The sequence below is a fragment of the Ovis aries genome, chromosome X (genome assembly GCF_016772045.2).
Source record: "Ovis aries strain OAR_USU_Benz2616 breed Rambouillet chromosome X, ARS-UI_Ramb_v3.0, whole genome shotgun sequence".
Taxonomy (NCBI): Eukaryota; Metazoa; Chordata; class Mammalia; order Artiodactyla; family Bovidae; genus Ovis; species Ovis aries.
The window spans coordinates 50,679,320-50,696,384 of NC_056080.1; the positions used below are offsets into that span (position 1 = coordinate 50,679,320).

At 41.5% G+C, this 17,065-nt stretch overlaps 1 long non-coding RNA gene across 3 annotated transcripts in view; it reads left to right on the top strand.

Annotated features, from left to right (window-relative positions):
• LOC114111329 (uncharacterized) overlaps positions 1–14,104 on the top strand; it is a 39,543-nt gene extending 25,439 nt beyond the window's left edge. Inside the window, exons 2-6 of one of the 3 annotated variants that reach the window (XR_009598820.1) lie at positions 6,471–6,607; positions 9,781–9,860; positions 10,325–10,457; positions 10,862–10,987; positions 13,992–14,104. This is a non-coding gene — a long non-coding RNA (uncharacterized LOC114111329). Of the gene's footprint in view, positions 1–6,470; positions 6,608–8,784; positions 8,879–9,780; positions 9,861–10,324; positions 10,458–10,861; positions 10,988–13,991 lie in introns of those variants that run through there. The other 2 variants (XR_006058409.2, XR_009598821.1) reach the window with 2 other exon arrangements.
• Positions 14,105–17,065: the final 2,961 nt, after the last annotated feature.

Below are 17,065 nucleotides of genomic sequence, written 5' to 3' on the forward strand. Positions count from 1 at the left end.
GTTCGAGGGATTGGCCCCCAGATCCCAATGTTTTTTTCAGGACCTCAGTTCCTGGCTGAAATAGAGGCTTGCTTGACTCAGAGGCGGGGTCAGGAGTCACCTGCCGGAGTTCCGTTAATGCCTGTTGAAAAGCTGAGAGCTGAGTTACATGATTAGTTAATTCTAAGGCTTCAGGGTGTATAAAAGTCTCTGTGCATAAGAAAGACCTTCCATAAACACATTCAAAGGGGGTCATCCCCTCCTTTTGGGGAGCAGTCCCAGCCCTCATTAAAGCTATGGGTAGAACTTTAATCCAATTGTCCTGTGTCTCTTGAGTTAATTTGCACAGATGTCTCTTGATAATGTCGCTAGCTGTTTCAACCTTTCCAGAGGCTTTGGGTCTCCAGGAACAGTGTAAGTGATATTCTATTCCTAGAGCTTTAGACATCCCCTGAGTTAGAGCCGCTTTAAAGGCAGAGCCATTGTCACTCTGAAGCCTCCATGGCAGCCCAAACCTGGGGATAATTCATAGATTAAAATTCTTATGACCTCCTTAGCCAGTTCACTGCGACAGGGAAAAGCCTCAATCCATCCAGGAAAAGTATCCACCCAAACGTGTGAGCAAGAATATCCATTAGCTTTTGGCGTATGAGTAAAATCAATTTCCCAGTCTTCTCTGGGATATTTTCAACTTCATTGTAATCCAGATTTTACTAGCTTTTCAGTCTTTGGGTTATTTTTCTGACAAACCTAAGATCTTTTGATAATGTCCTTTAAATTTTCATTACATTTTTCCCTTCAAACAAATGAGAAGCCATCAGGTAAGTACTCTCTTGAGAAACCTATATGCAGGTCAAGAAGCAACAGTTAGAACTGGACATGGAACAACAGACTGGTTGTAAATAGGAAAAGGAGTACGTCAAGGCTGCATATTGTCACCCTGCTTATTTAACTCATATGCAGAGTACATCATGAGTAACGCTGGGCTGAAGGAAGCACAAGGTGGAATCAAGATTGCCGGGAGAAATATCAAACACCTCAGATATGCAGATGACACCACCCTTATGGCAGTAAGTGAAGAGGAACTAAAAAGCCTCTTGATGAAAGTGAAAGAGGAGAGTGAAAACGTTGGCTTAAAGCTCAACATTGAAAAAACGAAGATCATGGCATCTGATCCCATCACTTCATGGCAAATAGATGGGGAAATAGTGGAAACCGTGTGAGACTTTACATTTTTGGGCTCCAAAATCACTGCAGATGGTGACTGCAGCCATGAAATAGAGAGAGTAACAGGCAGGAAAGCCAGGGGTCTCCAAATGCAAGAAAGAGGCTGCAAGCGTCAGGCATTTTTTATCTCTCTTAAGCGGCAGAAGGAAACAAACTATCAATATTTTTTCCTTCTCTATGCAAGTTGTCATGTGTGGATGTGAGAGCTGGACTGTGAAGAAGGCTGAGCGCCGAAGAATTGGTGCTTTTGAACTGTGGTGTTGGAGAAGATTCTTGAGAGTCCCTGGGACTGAAGGAGATCCAACCAGTCCATTCCGAAGGAGATCAGCCCAGGAATTTCTTTGGAAGGAATGATGCTAAAGCTGAAACTCCAGTACTTTGGCCACCTCATCCGAAGAGTTGACTCATTGGAAAAGACTCTGATGCTGGGAGGGATTGGGGGCAGGAGGAGCAGGGGACGACAGAGGCTGGATGGCATCACTGACTCGATGGATGTGAGTCTGAGTGAACTCCAGGAGTTGGTGATGGACAGGGAGGCCTGGCGTGCTGCAATTCATGGGGTTGCAAAGAGTCGGACACGACTGAGTGACTGAAATGAGCTGAACGGATACACATTTCAATGGAGAAGGCAATGGCAACCCACTCCAGTACTCTTGCCTGGAAAATCCCATGGACCCAGGAGCCTGATAGGCTGCAGTCCATGGGGTCGCTAAGAGTCGGACACCACTGAACGACTTTGCTTGCACTTTTCCCTTTCATGCATTGGAGATGGAAATGGCAACCCACTCCAGTGTTCTTGCCTGGAGAATCCTAGGGACAGAGGAACCTGGTGGGCTGCCGTCTCTGGGGTCAGACAGGATTGGACACGACTGAAGCGACTTAGCAGCAGCAGCAGCACATTACAAATTTTAAAGGAGGTTTCTCTTAAAATACTCTGTTGCCATAATGACACCTGGTTTCACCTGAAGTGAACTATTTTCAAACCTTGAGTTAACCAATGCATTTTTCTTGTGGAAATGTTTGTCTCAAGCTATGTTAGTGTACTATGCAATTACCCCAAACTCTGTCTTCAGGTCCCTTCAGCCTAATGGCTCAGAACCTACTTCACAAACCAGTATGTTATACTCAGACATTGTTCCCCTTATCTATGTAAATGAAACCATTTGTATGGTAATCTGCCCTTGTATAAGATTCAAGTCAATGGTTTCTATGGCCAGGGATGAATCCTCTGGTGCCAAGATTATCCCAAAATACATCTTATGGATGACGGGCCTGTTGCCGTTCTGAGTTTTAAGACTTTCCTTTCTTTCATTAACAGACTGCTCAGTTCAGTTCAGTTCAGTTCAGTCGCTCAGTCGTGTCTGACTCTTTGCAACCCCATGAATCGCAGCACACCAGGCCTCCCTGCCTATCACCAACTCCTGGAGTTCACTCAGACTCACGTCCATCAACTCTTCGCATGAGGTGGCCAAAGTATTAGAGTTTCAGCTTTAGCATCATTCCTTCTAAAGAAATCCCAGGGCTGATCTCCTTCAGAATGGATTGGTTGGATCTCCTTGCACTCCAAGGGATTCTCAAGAGTCTTCTCCAACACCACAGTTCAAAAGCACCAATTCTTCGGCGCTCAGCATTCTTCACAGTCCAACTCTCACATCCATACATGACCACAGGAAAAACCGTAGCCTTATCTAGATGGACCTCAGTCGGCAAAGTAATGGCTCTGCTTTTGAATATGCTGTCTAAGTTGGTCATAACTTTCCTTCCAAGGAGTAAGCGTCTTTTAATTTCATGGCTGCAATCACCATCTGCAGTGATTTTGGAGCCCCCAAAAATAAAGTCTGACACGGTTTCCACTGTTTCCCCATCTATTTCCCATGAAGTGATGGGACCGGATGCCATGATCTTCGTTTTCTGAATGTTGAGCTTTAAGCCAACGTTTTCACTCTCCTCTTTCACTTTCATCAAGAGGCTTCTTAGTTCCTCTCCACTTTCAGTCATAAGGGTTGGCTATCTGCATATCTGAGGTTATTGATATTTCTCCCAGCAATCTTGATTCCAGTTTGTGTTTCTTCCAGTCCAGCATTTCTCAGGATGTACTCTGCATATAAGTTAAATATGCAGGGTGACAATATACAGCCTGAAGTACTCCGTTTCCTATTTGGAACCAGTCTGTTGTTCCATGTCCAGTTCTAACTGTTGCTTCCTGACCTGCATACTGATTTCTCAAGAGGCAGGTCAGGTGGTCTGGTATTCCCATCTCTCTCAGAATTTTCCACAGTTTCTTGTGATCCACACAGTCAAATGCTTTGGCATAGTCAAGAAAGCAGAAATAGATGTTTTTCTGGAACTCTCTTGCTTTTCCATGATCCAGCATATGTTGGCAATTTGATCTCTGGTTCCTCTGCCTTTTCTAAAACCAGCTTGAACATCAGGAAGTTCACAGTTCACATATTGCTAAAGCCTGGCTTGGAGAATTTTGAGCATTACTTTACTAGCATGTGAGATGAATGCAATAGTACGGTAGTTTGAGCATTCTTTGGCATTGCCTTTCTTTGGGACTGGAATGAAAACTGACCTTTTCCAGTCCTGTGGCCACTGCTGAGTTTTCCGAATTTGCTGGCATATTGAGTGCAGCACTTTCACAGCATCATCTTTCAGGATTTGAAACAGCTCACCTAGAATTCCATCACCTCCACTAGCTTTGTTCCTAGTGATGCTTTCTAAGGCCCACTTGACTTCACATTCCAGGATGTCTGGCTCTAGATGAGTGATCACACCATCGTGATTATCTGGGTTGTGAAGATCTTTTTTGTACAGTTCTTCTGTGTATTCTTGCCACCTCTTCTTAATATCTTCTGCTTCTGTTAGGTCCATACCATTTCTGTCCTTTATCGAGCCCATCTTTGCAGGAAATGTTCCCTTGGTATCTCTAATTTTCTTGAAGAGATCTCTAGTCTTTCCCATTCTGTTCCTTTCCTCTAGCAGGGGGGTACTCTTTCTGCCCCCTTCAGGTGCCTATGCCAGAAGCTTTCTCTATCTCCTTTATAGCTTAATAAAACTTTATTACACAAAAGCTCTGAGCGATCAAGCCTTGTCTCTGGCCACAGATTGAATTCTTCTCCTCTGGAGGCCAAGAATCCCAGCATCTTTTCCTTCAGCAACAATCTTTCAAAAGTAAAAGAAGCTTAATCCTTGGAAGAAAAGTTATGACCAACTTAGATAGCATATGCAAAAGCATAGACATTGCTGTGCTAACAAAGGTCTGTCTAGTCAAGGCTATGGTTTTCCAGTGGTCATGTATGGATGTGAGAGTTGGACTGTGAAGAAAGCTGAGCGCTGAAGAATTGATGCTTTTGAACTGTGTTGTTGGAGAAGACTCTTGAGAGTCCCTTGAACTGCAAGGAGATCCCACCAATCCATCTAAAGGAGATCAGTCCTGGGTGTTCATCGGAAGGACTGATGCTGAAGCAAAACTACAATTTTTGGCAACCTCATGTGAAGAGTTGACTCATTGGAAAAGACCCTGATGCTGGGAGGGATTGGGGGCAGGAGGAGAATGGGACGACAGAGGATGAGATGGCTGGATGGCATCAGCGACTCGATGGACATGAGTTTGTGTAAGCTCCAGTAGTTGGCGCTGGACAGCAAGGCCTGGCATGCTGCAATGCATGGGGTGGCAAAGAGTCAGACACGACTGAGTGTCTGAACTGAACTGAACTGACCTGAAGTACTCCCTACACCTCAGCGAAAACTCTGATGTAAACCCTTAAGAAATTTCCATTGAGTATTTTCAGGAATTATTAATCGTTCATCCTCGGACTGTAGCCATCCTTTATCAGTAATGTTTGCTCCTCCTTTCTCATATCTTTTAAATTCTTCCTGAGTATATTGTGGGTTTTCCTGTTCCACAGGACCTGTCCAGATCAAAGGTATCTGCAGTGAAGGGGTTTCCTAAAGTGCAGCTTTTTTGGCTTGACAGTCACCCAGCTGATTACCTTCAGCTACTTTACTCCCATCCCTGCTGCGCCCTTTGCAATGCATAACAGCTAGTTCTTTAGGACAATATATATTCGTTAAAAGTCTCTGGATCTCTCTAAAATGCTTAATACGTTCTCTTGTTGCCCTTTTAAACTCTCTTTCCTTCCATATTGCAGCATGAGCCTGTAAAGTCAAATAAGCATACTTAGAATCAGTGTAGATATTTGCTTGCTGCCCTTTGCTTAACTCTAGAGTTCGGTTCAGAGCCAAAAGTTCCGCTAACTGAGCACTGGTTCCCTGGGGGAGAGATTTTGCTTGTAAAACCTGTTCAGCAGTCACCAGGGCATAACCTGCTTTACACTTCCCATCCTGATCACCAACATCAGGGTCTTTTCCTGTGAGTCAGCTCTTCCCATCAGGTGGCCAAAGTATTAGAGATTCAGCTTCAGCATCGGTCCTGCCAGTGAATATTCAGTTGGTTTCCTTTAGGATTGGCTGTTTTGATATCCTTGCTGTCCGAGGGATTGTCAAGTGTCTTCTCCAGCACCACAAACCGAAAGCGCCAATTCTTTGTCACTCAGCCTTCTTAATGATCGAACTCACACATCTGTACATGACTACTGAAAAAGCCACAGTTTTGACTCTACGGACCTTTGTCGGCAAAGTGGTGTCTCTGCTCTATACTACGCTGTCTAGGTTTGACATGGGCTTCCTTGGTGGCTCAGTGGTAAGGAACTCGCCTGCATGGGTGTACCTATGGCTGATTCTTGTTTATGCTTGACAGAAAACAACAAAATTCTGTAAAGCAATTATCCCTCAAGTAAAAAATAAATTAAGTGTTAAAAGAAAAAGAACCACTCTGCAATGCATGGGATGCAGGAGACATGGGTTTCACCCCTGGGTTGGGAAGATGCCCTGCCATGCCCTATGGGAGGAGGGCATGGCAATCCACTAAAGTATTCTTGCCTGGAGAATCCCATGGACAGAGGCACCTGGCAGGGTTCAGTCCATGGGGTCGTAAAGAGTCAGACACGACTGAAGCAATGAGCATGCATGTCTACTAGCTTTCTCATAGCTGTTCTTCCAAGGATCAAGTGTCTTAATTTCATGGCAGCAATCACCATCCACGGTGATTTTGGAGCCTCCAAAATTAAATCTGTGCGTGCATCCACGTCCCCCTCTTCTGTTTTCCATGAAATGATAGAACTGGATGCCATAATCTTATATTTTTGAATGTTGAGTTTTAAGCCAGCCTTTTCACTCTCCTCTTTTACCCTCATTAACAGGTTCTTTAGTTCGTCTTCAGTTTCTACCATTGAAGTGGTATGATCTGCACATCTGAGCTTGTTGATATTTCCGCCAGCAACCTTGATTCCAGCTTGTGAGTCATCCAGCCCAGCATTTCCCATGATGTGCTCTGCATGTAAGTTGAGTAAGCAGAGTGACACTATACAACCTTGTCTTACTTCTTTCCCAATTTTGAAGCAGTCCGTTGCTCCATGTTTTATTCTAACTGTTGCTTCTTAACCCTCATACCGGTTTCTCAGGAGACAGGTCAGCTAGTCTGGTACTCCCATCTCTGAGAATTTTCCACTGTTTGTTGTGATCCACACAGTCAGAGGCCTTGAGGTAGTCTAGTCAATGAAGCAGAAGTAGCTGTGTTTCTGGAATTCCCTTGCTTTCCCCATGATCTAACGAAGGTTGCAATTTGATCTCTTGTTCCTCTGCCTCTTCAAAACCAGCTTGTATGTCTGCAAGTTCTCATTCCATATACTGTTGAAGCCTAGCTTGAAGGAGTTTACTAATCAGAGGCTTCAGAAATATGGGACAATCTAAGCTTGAGGAATTGGAGGGTATGAATGAAGCCCCATAAGAGAGAGAAGAAGAGGATTCTTTACTTTCCATGTTGTTAGCAAGCTGGGCAAGGGCTAGACCATACCTTCAAGTTCTTGTGTAGGACAGTAGCCTTTACCTAGAAAGTCATAAACCGTTCTGCAACTGTAAGAGAGGGAGGGAGAGGGCGGTGAGTGGGAGACAGGCACCCTGAGTGGATGTGAGAGACCCATTAGAAGGGGGTTGACAATTAAATGGAGGGGGGCTTTGGACTAGAGCAGATGTGGTGGACATGGGAAAAAGTAGATGCATTAGACATTTTTGAAGTAAAATGGACAGAACTCAGCAAGAATATTGATTTAAGGAGAGGGAATTGTAAACCTGGTTAAGACCAGGTTTCTGTGTCCTGTCATAAGGGTACAAAGGTGTCATGGGGAATCCTGGAAGTTGGCCAGGTCTGGGAAGAATTCCAAATAAGATTTTTATGTCTATGAGCTCAAGGTCTAGATGGATGCAATAACCAGTATTTAGATACTTAAGAGATCCTTTTCCTTTTTAAAAAAGTGAAGTATTGAGATATAATTTATATACAGTAGAAGTCAATGCTTTAAAGCATTACCATTTGTCGACTTTTGACATATGCATACCATTGTGTAATACTACGACAAGAAAAACATAGAAAATGTCCCATTGGTTTGAAAATGCTCCCTTGGGCTATTTGCATTCAGACTCCTTCCTGCACTCCTATACCATGGCAACCACAGATATATTTCTCTGCCTCTAGTTGTGCTTTTCCAGAAATCCATTGACATGAAATGATATCATACATAGCTTTCTGTGTCTGACATCTCTCCTTGGCACAGCTGAGATGCATCCTTGCTGTTACATGCATCAGTAGTTCCTTTTGAAATGACTGTGTAGTGTTCTTTTGGACGAGTATACTCTTCTGTTTTTCTTTCATCTATATACCAGTTGTTGAATAGTTGGGCTGTTTCTAGTTTTGGCTATTAGGAGTACATGAATAGAATATTTGAGTAAAGATCCTAGTGTGAACATGCTTTCCTTTCTCTTGGGTAAAATTGGAAAATTAAAACTCCTAGTAAGTAGGAAAATTCCCGCTATATAGAATAAGAAGAATGTGCTACTGGAGAAGAGTGAAGAAATAGCTACAGAAGGAATGAAAAGGCTAAGCCAAAGTGGAAACAACACCCAGCTGTGGCTGTGCCTGGTGGTGAAAGTAAAGTCCGATGCTAAAAAGACAATACTGTATAGGAACCAAAGGTATATTCAGAGAAACTAGTTACCAGTTCAGAGATTTAAATGTGCAGTGCCCCAAGAAAAAAGTGGAAACAGAGGTATCTATCTATGTACTTATTCCATGGAAGTGAGTAAAGCCATTGGGAGTATGACGGAAAACCCAAAAGCAGAGAAGGAATTGGTTTATCGAAGTATGTATAAAAATAGATATTAAAAAACGTAATATTTATTTCTGTCATGACTATCCATCAGAGACACATTCTCCACTAAGGGTAACCTGGGACTACCTATCACCACAGTTTGTGGATGCATAAGAAAGACTGCACTGGAAAGAAAAAAATATAGTCCTCAAGCCCCTTTCTCATCCTCCAAAGACCCTGCGGGTCCAGGACTCTGCCTCAATGGCGGGAAAACCTCAACCTGCACTGCACACGCCCAACGCAGGGAGCATGCGCAGTGTGTTCGTGTGCGCGCGCACGCACCCCTTGCTGCGCATGCCCCTTGTTGCGCATACGCGTTCCTGAGCATTCTGTGAGGAGCGTTGGGCCTGAGACGGGTCCGCTTATTCAGTCCCGGTTCTTTCTCACTACTTGAGACTCACCAGGTAGGTTCACAAATGTGTCCTGTCTGGAGTTTAAGTGTGCGTGTATGTGAGGGGGAGCCAGCGAGTTTTGGGCGGGTCGGGCAGTGAGATTTGTGGCCTTTGAGGCAGAAGGCCTTCAATGTAGCCATCTTTCTCCTCACAAGTGTCACGACGCCATAGTTCTTGCCCTGGAGGCTGGAGAGGAAGGGCAGTGGGCAGAGGAGGGCAGGGGGTAGGATGATGGTAGGGGGAGACTTGGGGGTGCTATTTGAGATATCTGGTTCGTTGGGGCCCTGGAACTGACGACAGAGCACAGAATCTGGGGCCGGCAGTGGGACCTGGGCAGGGGGCAGGGTGGGCGATTAAGGAAAGGCCTAGAAACCGGACCGCAGTGAGGTTGTGACTGTATCGCGAGCTTTGTGGTAAGGTGCCAAGAGAGAAGTGGACTGGTTGCTCTGTATGCAGCCTCACCTCAGCCACAGACACTGAGAAAATCGCCATCGTCAGGCTGTAAAGACTAGGCGTTCTTCGTGTTCCAACTGAATTCCAAGGAGTTGGGGAAAATAGGTCTGGGGAATAGGAGTGTGACCAGAGCAATAGTCCTGAGTTTTTAAATTCCTAGCAGTATTTCACTAAACATCTTCATGATGGAGAATTCTGGTGTGAAATCAAACTTCCTCACAAAAATTCAGCCTTCCTGTGTATCTTAAGGTGATTTCTCTGCCAGGTTAGGATAGACACAAATGGCTTTGCAAGTGACTGTATTTGGTGTAATTGAATGCATGTACACTCATACATAACCAGAGTTTTCTTTTGAAAGTATTTTCACATTAAAAAAAAAAAGTCACCATATGGTCATAAAAGTGGTCAAATATAGCTGTACTCTTAAATACATTTTCTAAATCACAATATTCTACTTTCAGGGAGAAATATGAGTGGGCAAGTGGCATCAACATTGGGACCTACAGATCAAGATTCCTCCCAGCTGGATGAACCTGTGGTTGTGAGTACCTTACCATTTGATGTTTTCTATTAGCACAAGTTTCTTTTTGAGAAAATGATGTTAAGTAGTACAGTTGCAGTGATAAAGGTCTTCCATGCTGATAAAGGGTGACAGTTTGTCTTAGGAAGGAACATTGATCCAGTTGTATTACGGTCTGGTGTTGCCTGGATGAGTATCCTGTTAAACTCCCTGGAAATGTGCCCAGTGACTCCCTCCTCCTGCTTATTAACAACAGACTGCATCCTTCCATCCAAACATAGATTGAAATAACTTCCAAAGTCTTTCTGGGTAACTCTTATGGGAGCTAACTCTTCTCTGTGGGAAGAGTAACTTTATTAAAAGTAAGTGCATAGAATTGTGTTGGGAAAATGTTGTTAGGTTTACTTAGGATCAGATATATTTATGGTGTTAGATGTATTAACAACAAAAGGTTTTTATTTGCATGCACACTCTACTGGGACCAGCAGCCCAGTGTTGAGCAACCTGAACAAGAGGAACCACCAGCTGAGATTCAGGATATCACACCTAGAAAGGAGGAGGTCCATGGAGAGGATCCAGTGAATCGTGATGAAGAGGAGGAGAAGGATGCCTCTGAAGGTAAAGTGTATCTGTGCATCATGCCTTAAGACATAACCAATAAGAGGAGGAAAGGAAACATTAGAAAAAGACTTCAGACAATTCCTAAAAATCTGAGGAGAGTATAGGTTGTAGGTTAGTGTGGTTGCTCAAATTTTCCCTTGTTTTCAAGACAAAGAGAGGGGGGCAACTAAGTTGTCTGAGGACAACCCTGGAAAAGGAAAATGGTAATAACATTCGGAAAATTCTGCTTTCCTTTTTCTCCAGCAAAACATTCCCGGAATAATGCTCCTGAGGTTCTTATTCATCACATTTTTAGCATAATAACCTAAGGCTTTGAATTCATAACACCGAGGGAATGAATATCATCATTCCCTTGTTTATACTGTATGCTTTATAGCTGAATTGATGCATTTTTTTTTAAGATTCTGGCCTGGAAGCTGATCTCCAGGAATTGTCTTTGGCAAAGACTGGGGGTGAAGGTGGAGATGGTCCTGATGTCAGGGAGGAGTTTGCATCAAATATAGAGCCTGTTGAAATGCCAGAAGCAGGTATGTCATCCATTCACAAAATAATTTATGTTGTTTCTGTTTTTCAGAATAGTATATCTTTACTAATATAGAGGGAACATTACTATTATTTTAACAATAGAGTTCACATCTTTGTTGAAAGATAGTTCAGACCCCAGATGCCTGAGTGCCTGACTTACAGACTTTCAAATAAAGAAACAGACAGGATCAAAGCCATATCGAATTGAAAATAGGAAACCGTTTTCTTCTCTTGAATATAAGTACTTTAAGCAACAGCTAATGATTTTCAGGTTCTTTTATAATTTCTGCTTGTAGCAAATATGGGATGCATTTGTAATCAATATCAGTTTATATGAGATACGCTTAGGCATCCAAGTAGGTTCCAGTACCAGCTTTAGCATAATGTGTGTGATTCTGTGAAATCCCTTAACTTGTAAACTCACCTTTACTCATATAAGTTGTGAATTCAGAACAGATACACTAAAATGCTGATTTTTCAATGCTAATTTTTGCATTCTCTGATTCTCTTCGATAGAATCCATACAAGAATACTCTGTTTTTTATGATGTATTTATCATAAAATATAATCATGAATCAAATTATAACGGGAAATTGAGATTTCATTTTCTGATGGGGGACATATGTACACCTGTGGCTGATTTATGTCAATGTATGTCAGAAACCACTACTATATTGTAATTAGCCTCCAATTAAAATCAATTAATTAATTTTTTAAAAAAGAAAATGAGCCAACATTCTGCTTGATGTTTGCTAAATTCTCTCAAATTCTGAATTCTCTAGCTCTTAAAAAACTAGTTGCATTTTAAATCCTTTCCCCAGTGAACCTTGAAATGACTGAATCATAAAATGGCAAGATAGTCTAGTTTCCTGTTTCTGTGGCTAATCTAGTTGAGAGAGTGCATTTAGTCAGTGATATTCAAGACAGGTGTGAGTAAGAGACCTATGCTAAGCACACTAACTGTCCCCACATCCGGTCTTTTTTTTGGGGGGGGCGGAGGAGGTTGCTTATTTTAATTGGAGGATCATTACTTTATAATACTATGATGATTTTGCCATACACCCCAGTCTCACTCTTAGAGAACTAATAAAAATCTGAGCCTCATGATATAATCGTCTCTAACCATATCAAGTATGTTATTTTGCCTCTTTGATACATGAGTTTAAACACTTTTGAAGGCCAAAGATTGTAACTCTAGTTCTTCCCGCGTAATCAACTTAGTATCTTTCACATACGTGCTTTCCAAATTGCTGACAGTGAATTGCACAGTTCTAATTTTAAAGAAAGAACTTCCTAGTTAGGGAAGAATTTACTGTGTATTGGCCTTCTAAATATTTTCATTTTACATTTTTTTCCCCATTCCATTACAACAATTAGATGAAAATACAACTTTCAGACTACTTTCAAGTAACTACAGGACATGATTAAAATGTTCTCATAGAAAAATCTCAGCCCTCAATATGTGTGGTATTTAAAAAGAAAATACATAAATTACAAGGTACATAAATGTAAAGTCCTATAACCAACATAAAAGGTAAATAAAAGAGCAACAGAATAAACCTAAGGGATAAAGAAAAAGATACTTAATAAAAGACAGGTATAAATTGTTAGGAAGAGGAAAATAAACTCAATTAATAAATAAAGACAATGTGCTAGTTTACGTAATTTGTTAATATATATATATTTATATACACACAAATTTTTAAATATTTTTTCTGTTGTGATTTATCACAGGAGATTGGACATTAGTTCCCTGTGCTATATAGTAGGACCTTGTTGTTTATTCATTCTGAATATAGTAGTTTGTATCTGCCAGCCCCAAACTGCCAGTCCATTCCTCTCAGTTTACATAATTGTGAAGAAAATGGACAAAGCCCAAGTATACGTAATTAGAAATAAGAACAAGACACTAACATTATATTATAGAATTAAAACTGAGTGTAATCTGGAACTCAAATATTTTCAGCATATTGAGGAAATGGCTAGTAGGGTGGAAAATCAAATACTATTTAACATACCCCAAAGTAACTAAATAACTAAACATCACACATACCATGGATGAACTTTTGAAATTGGTCAGAGTTTTCTCTCAAAAGCCAGTATCATTTAGAAACAAACAAAAAACTCTGCTTCTCCAGATATTTTTCTGTGTTCTGCCTGCTTTTCTCTCTCACTCATACTCCCTCTTGCTCTCCCTTTTCTTTTCTTCTCTGTTTTTTTTCTTTCATTTTTGGTGTGGCTGTGAGAAACAGTCCTATTTCTGCTTCACATTTTGATGTCCCCATGTCGCCAGTGATAGTAATGACTTAAAATTAGTGTCACCATATAATTTATTATACCAACTGGAATGCTTTCCAGGGTGAAAAGAAACATTTAGAATTACATGAGGGCAACAAGTAAAAAGGGGGAACAATGTTTAACCGACTTAAAACAACCATGTCAGGCATAAATTAGAACAAATGCAAATTTCTCCACTTTTCCACAGTAGAGAAGAAACAAATGCAATACTGGCCTTTTTCTTTACTTCACTTAAGCAGTAACAGAGATAACAACTGTTTAGCTATCCTATATTCGGAATATTATTTCAAACCAGTGCATTTAAATGATACTTTTTTGGGGATTTTTTGTTTCAGTTTTTGTGTATTTTGTTTTTCTTAGGGTGTTTTTTTTGTTGTTGTTAGATATTTTACGGAATGTGTACACAGTTTTGCCTTCTACTGAAAACTACCTTCTGATAGGCTCCATTGATTTCATTTGTTGTGAACTCAGTGTCCTTATTTTCTTGTGTAACTAGGAAGAGTAGTGTGTTTTCAAAAATACGGGTAATGTGCTTGAAAAGTCTATAAAACCTCTGGAGAGGATTAACTGAAGGTAAGCCAAAGGGTCACCCTTAGTGTTCTTGTTTTAGTCCATTTTATAAAACTACAGCTGCAGTGAACTTTGTATACCTCTCCTGTCATCGAAATAAAGTTCTGCTAAGTAACTTTTTAAATATTCATATTATAGGTGAAGGGCAACCATTTGCTTGAAAGAAGAGAAACTGAAACCATCTGTGCTGTTCTTATGTTGTGTATTTGACTGTTAAAGTTCTGTCAATAAAGTTTCGTCTTCTACTGGCACATGTTTTGTTAAGTTTATCCCCGGGTATTTAATGTTATTGAAAATTCATGGTTTGCGATTTTTATTGTCTAGCTGAGGATGTATGTAGAGATAGAATGTCAATATATGGATTTTCTGTCCAACAATTCCTCTAAATATGCATATTAATTCCACAAATTTAGATCCAGATTGTTTTTGCTTTTCAAAATATGCTATTAGATTTGAATATCAACAATTTCTACTGGCTTAAACCTTAAACCTTTCCTCATTTTGCAGCATTGAACAAACCTGGCCAGAACAGTCTTGACTAAAGCAGGTGATAATTGGCATTTTCCCCAATAGGAAATGAAAAATCTTCTCCATTACAACCTGTTTACATTGCTTTTTTGTAGGTATACTTTGTCAGAGTAAGTTCCATTCTATTCCTAGTTTGCTGTCTTGAATATAGATTAATTTTCATCAAACCCTTATACTGCATCAATTGTGATCATAGAATTGTTTTCCCTCCATTTTTATATATTAGTGTGGTGAATTGCATTGGTAACCTTGTACGTTTAAACCACCCTTGCACTTCTAGGGTTAAAAAAATTTGGTCATAACATATGCTTTAGGTGTAATCTACATGTTAATGCATATACATACATATATATACCCACACATAAAAAATTCATAAAAGCCTTCTCTTGAACTCTTCTCTTGAATAAATGGATTTACAAAACGTGCCACCCAAATCTCATATGGTGTCCCTGATGAAATCATTGACAGAGAAACATTTTTAAAAACTTAATATATTTGTATTGTCCTGTAGAGAAATGGAATGCCAAAGCCATTGTTAAAGGTTGTAGGGAGACAGGACAAAAACTGCTGTCAGTGTCCATGGCAAATGGCACAGCGTATCTTTCACACGTTTCTGACTTGCCTTCCAAGTTTATTGGGTGCAGGGAGAGAAAAGCCACAAACATCTTTTTTCCTCCATGGCGTCGTCCATTGGCTTGATAGTCACCAGATCTCAGAAGCCCTCCAGTTGCCTGTGTGCATGTGTGTGTGTGAATCACCTGGTCATGTCCGACTGTTTGCAGCCCCATGAACTGTAGCGGGCCAGGCTTCTCTGTCCATGGAATTCTCCAGGCAAGAATACTGGAGTGGATTGCCATTCCCTTCTCCAGAGGATCTTCCCAGCCCAGGGATCGAACCCTGGTCTCCCGCAGATTCTTTACTGTTTGAGCTACAGGGAAGTCCTCCAGCTATCTGATTCCTCCCTTATATCCTTATTATTAACATGATAATGCTTACATCTCTGAGCCCCCGTCTGCATCCTCACACACCAGAAAATACATATTTGTGCAACAAAGGACTTATTCAGAATTCACTCTGCTTGGCGAATAACAGGATTATAAATAGCAGCTGTTGTGCCCTCACAGACTATGAAAATCCAGGTCCAAAAGGACTGAAAATGGGAGGTTCAAATCTACCATGAGACTTAAATTAGAGTGTCCCATCTTACCAAAAAGTATGTGGAAAAGCCCCTAGGTCATGGAGCTGCCTGACAAGGTTAGATCCTAGCTAGAAGGAAAAGGGAAAGGAATGAGGGGAACTTTGTGAGCCAAAATGACTTGAGTCTTATCTGCTCTGTCTCCTTATTGGCTATGACATGACATAAGTGGGCTTCCCTAGTGGCTCAGACGGTAAAGAATCCACCTGCAGTGCTGGGGACCTGGGTTCGATTCCTGCGTTGGGAAGATCCCCTGGAGGAGGGCATAGCACCCCACTCCAGTATTCTTGCCTGAAGAATCCCCATGGATAGAGGTGCCTGACGGCCTACAGTCCATGGGGTGGCAAAGAGTCAGACACGACTGAGCAACTAAGCAGAGCACGTGGCATAACTAAGAGTATCAGTACTGGCTCTGACACATACTGTGTGAAGGTGAGAAAGGTATTTACATCCTTTGGATCTGTTTCCCCATTTCAAAAATGGAAATTACAAGTTTACACTAAATATTTGTTATGAAGAATAAACAAGATAACATGTGAAGTAGGCATTACATTTTAGATGGGTTTGGCTTATTCTATTCCATTTTTTCATTTAAACTTTCAAAATGTTTAATTTCACTTACCTTTACGATTACAATTCTCTCGTAAGTGATACAGATTTTGAATTTCAAGTAGACCAAAAGGGTACCTTTGAAATAGATTGGACTTCAGAAACATATTTTGACTAAATAAATATATTGATTCAATAGCAGATTCAATAGCTGGTATCAGATAGGGCATCCATTCTAAGGTTGGTTTGTTAATGAGGACTGGCAAGGCTACCCTAAGTCATAGTATGTGGTGGAAACTGTGCTCCTTGCTATGTGTGATGACAAAATAAGCCAATATTCCGGTCACGCAACATCACACAACTCAACGCCAGACTCTGTCATGTAGTCAGGCAGCCAGTCCCTAAGTAACACTGCAGGAGCTACAGGGCCACAGTGAACCACTGCAGCTGTTAGTTTGGCTTCTCACCTTCTCCGGGCTTGGGCAGTAAGGAGGCAATGACCCCGAATGGATTCAGATTCTAACTTAGAGACAGTGCAGAAGCAATATGACCCTGGTGTCAGTTGCCTTGTCCCTAGTCCCATGGTCTGACACTGAATTGGAAGGCCTCAGTAACAGGCACAACAGGTTGTGGGTCTCTGCCAGGAAGGAGCCCGCAGTTGTGCCCTATGGCAATGAGAAGTTCTGTAGTCCACAGCTGTACTCTCAGCTGGGGCTAGGGAGACCATCCTATGTTCAACTGAAACCAGGGGTGGATGAGTAGCAACTTTGTGTCACCTCCAGCTGGATAAGGAGGCAGGTGAGAAATGGCCTCATAGCAGCTCTTCATCAGGCTGCTTATCTCCGCTTGCTGCAAGAGCAGTAGTAGGTTCTCTACCAAGATTCAAGTCAGCCTGCAACTTAGCCTTGCCTACGTAGCCTAAGTGGGGACATGCAAGGTC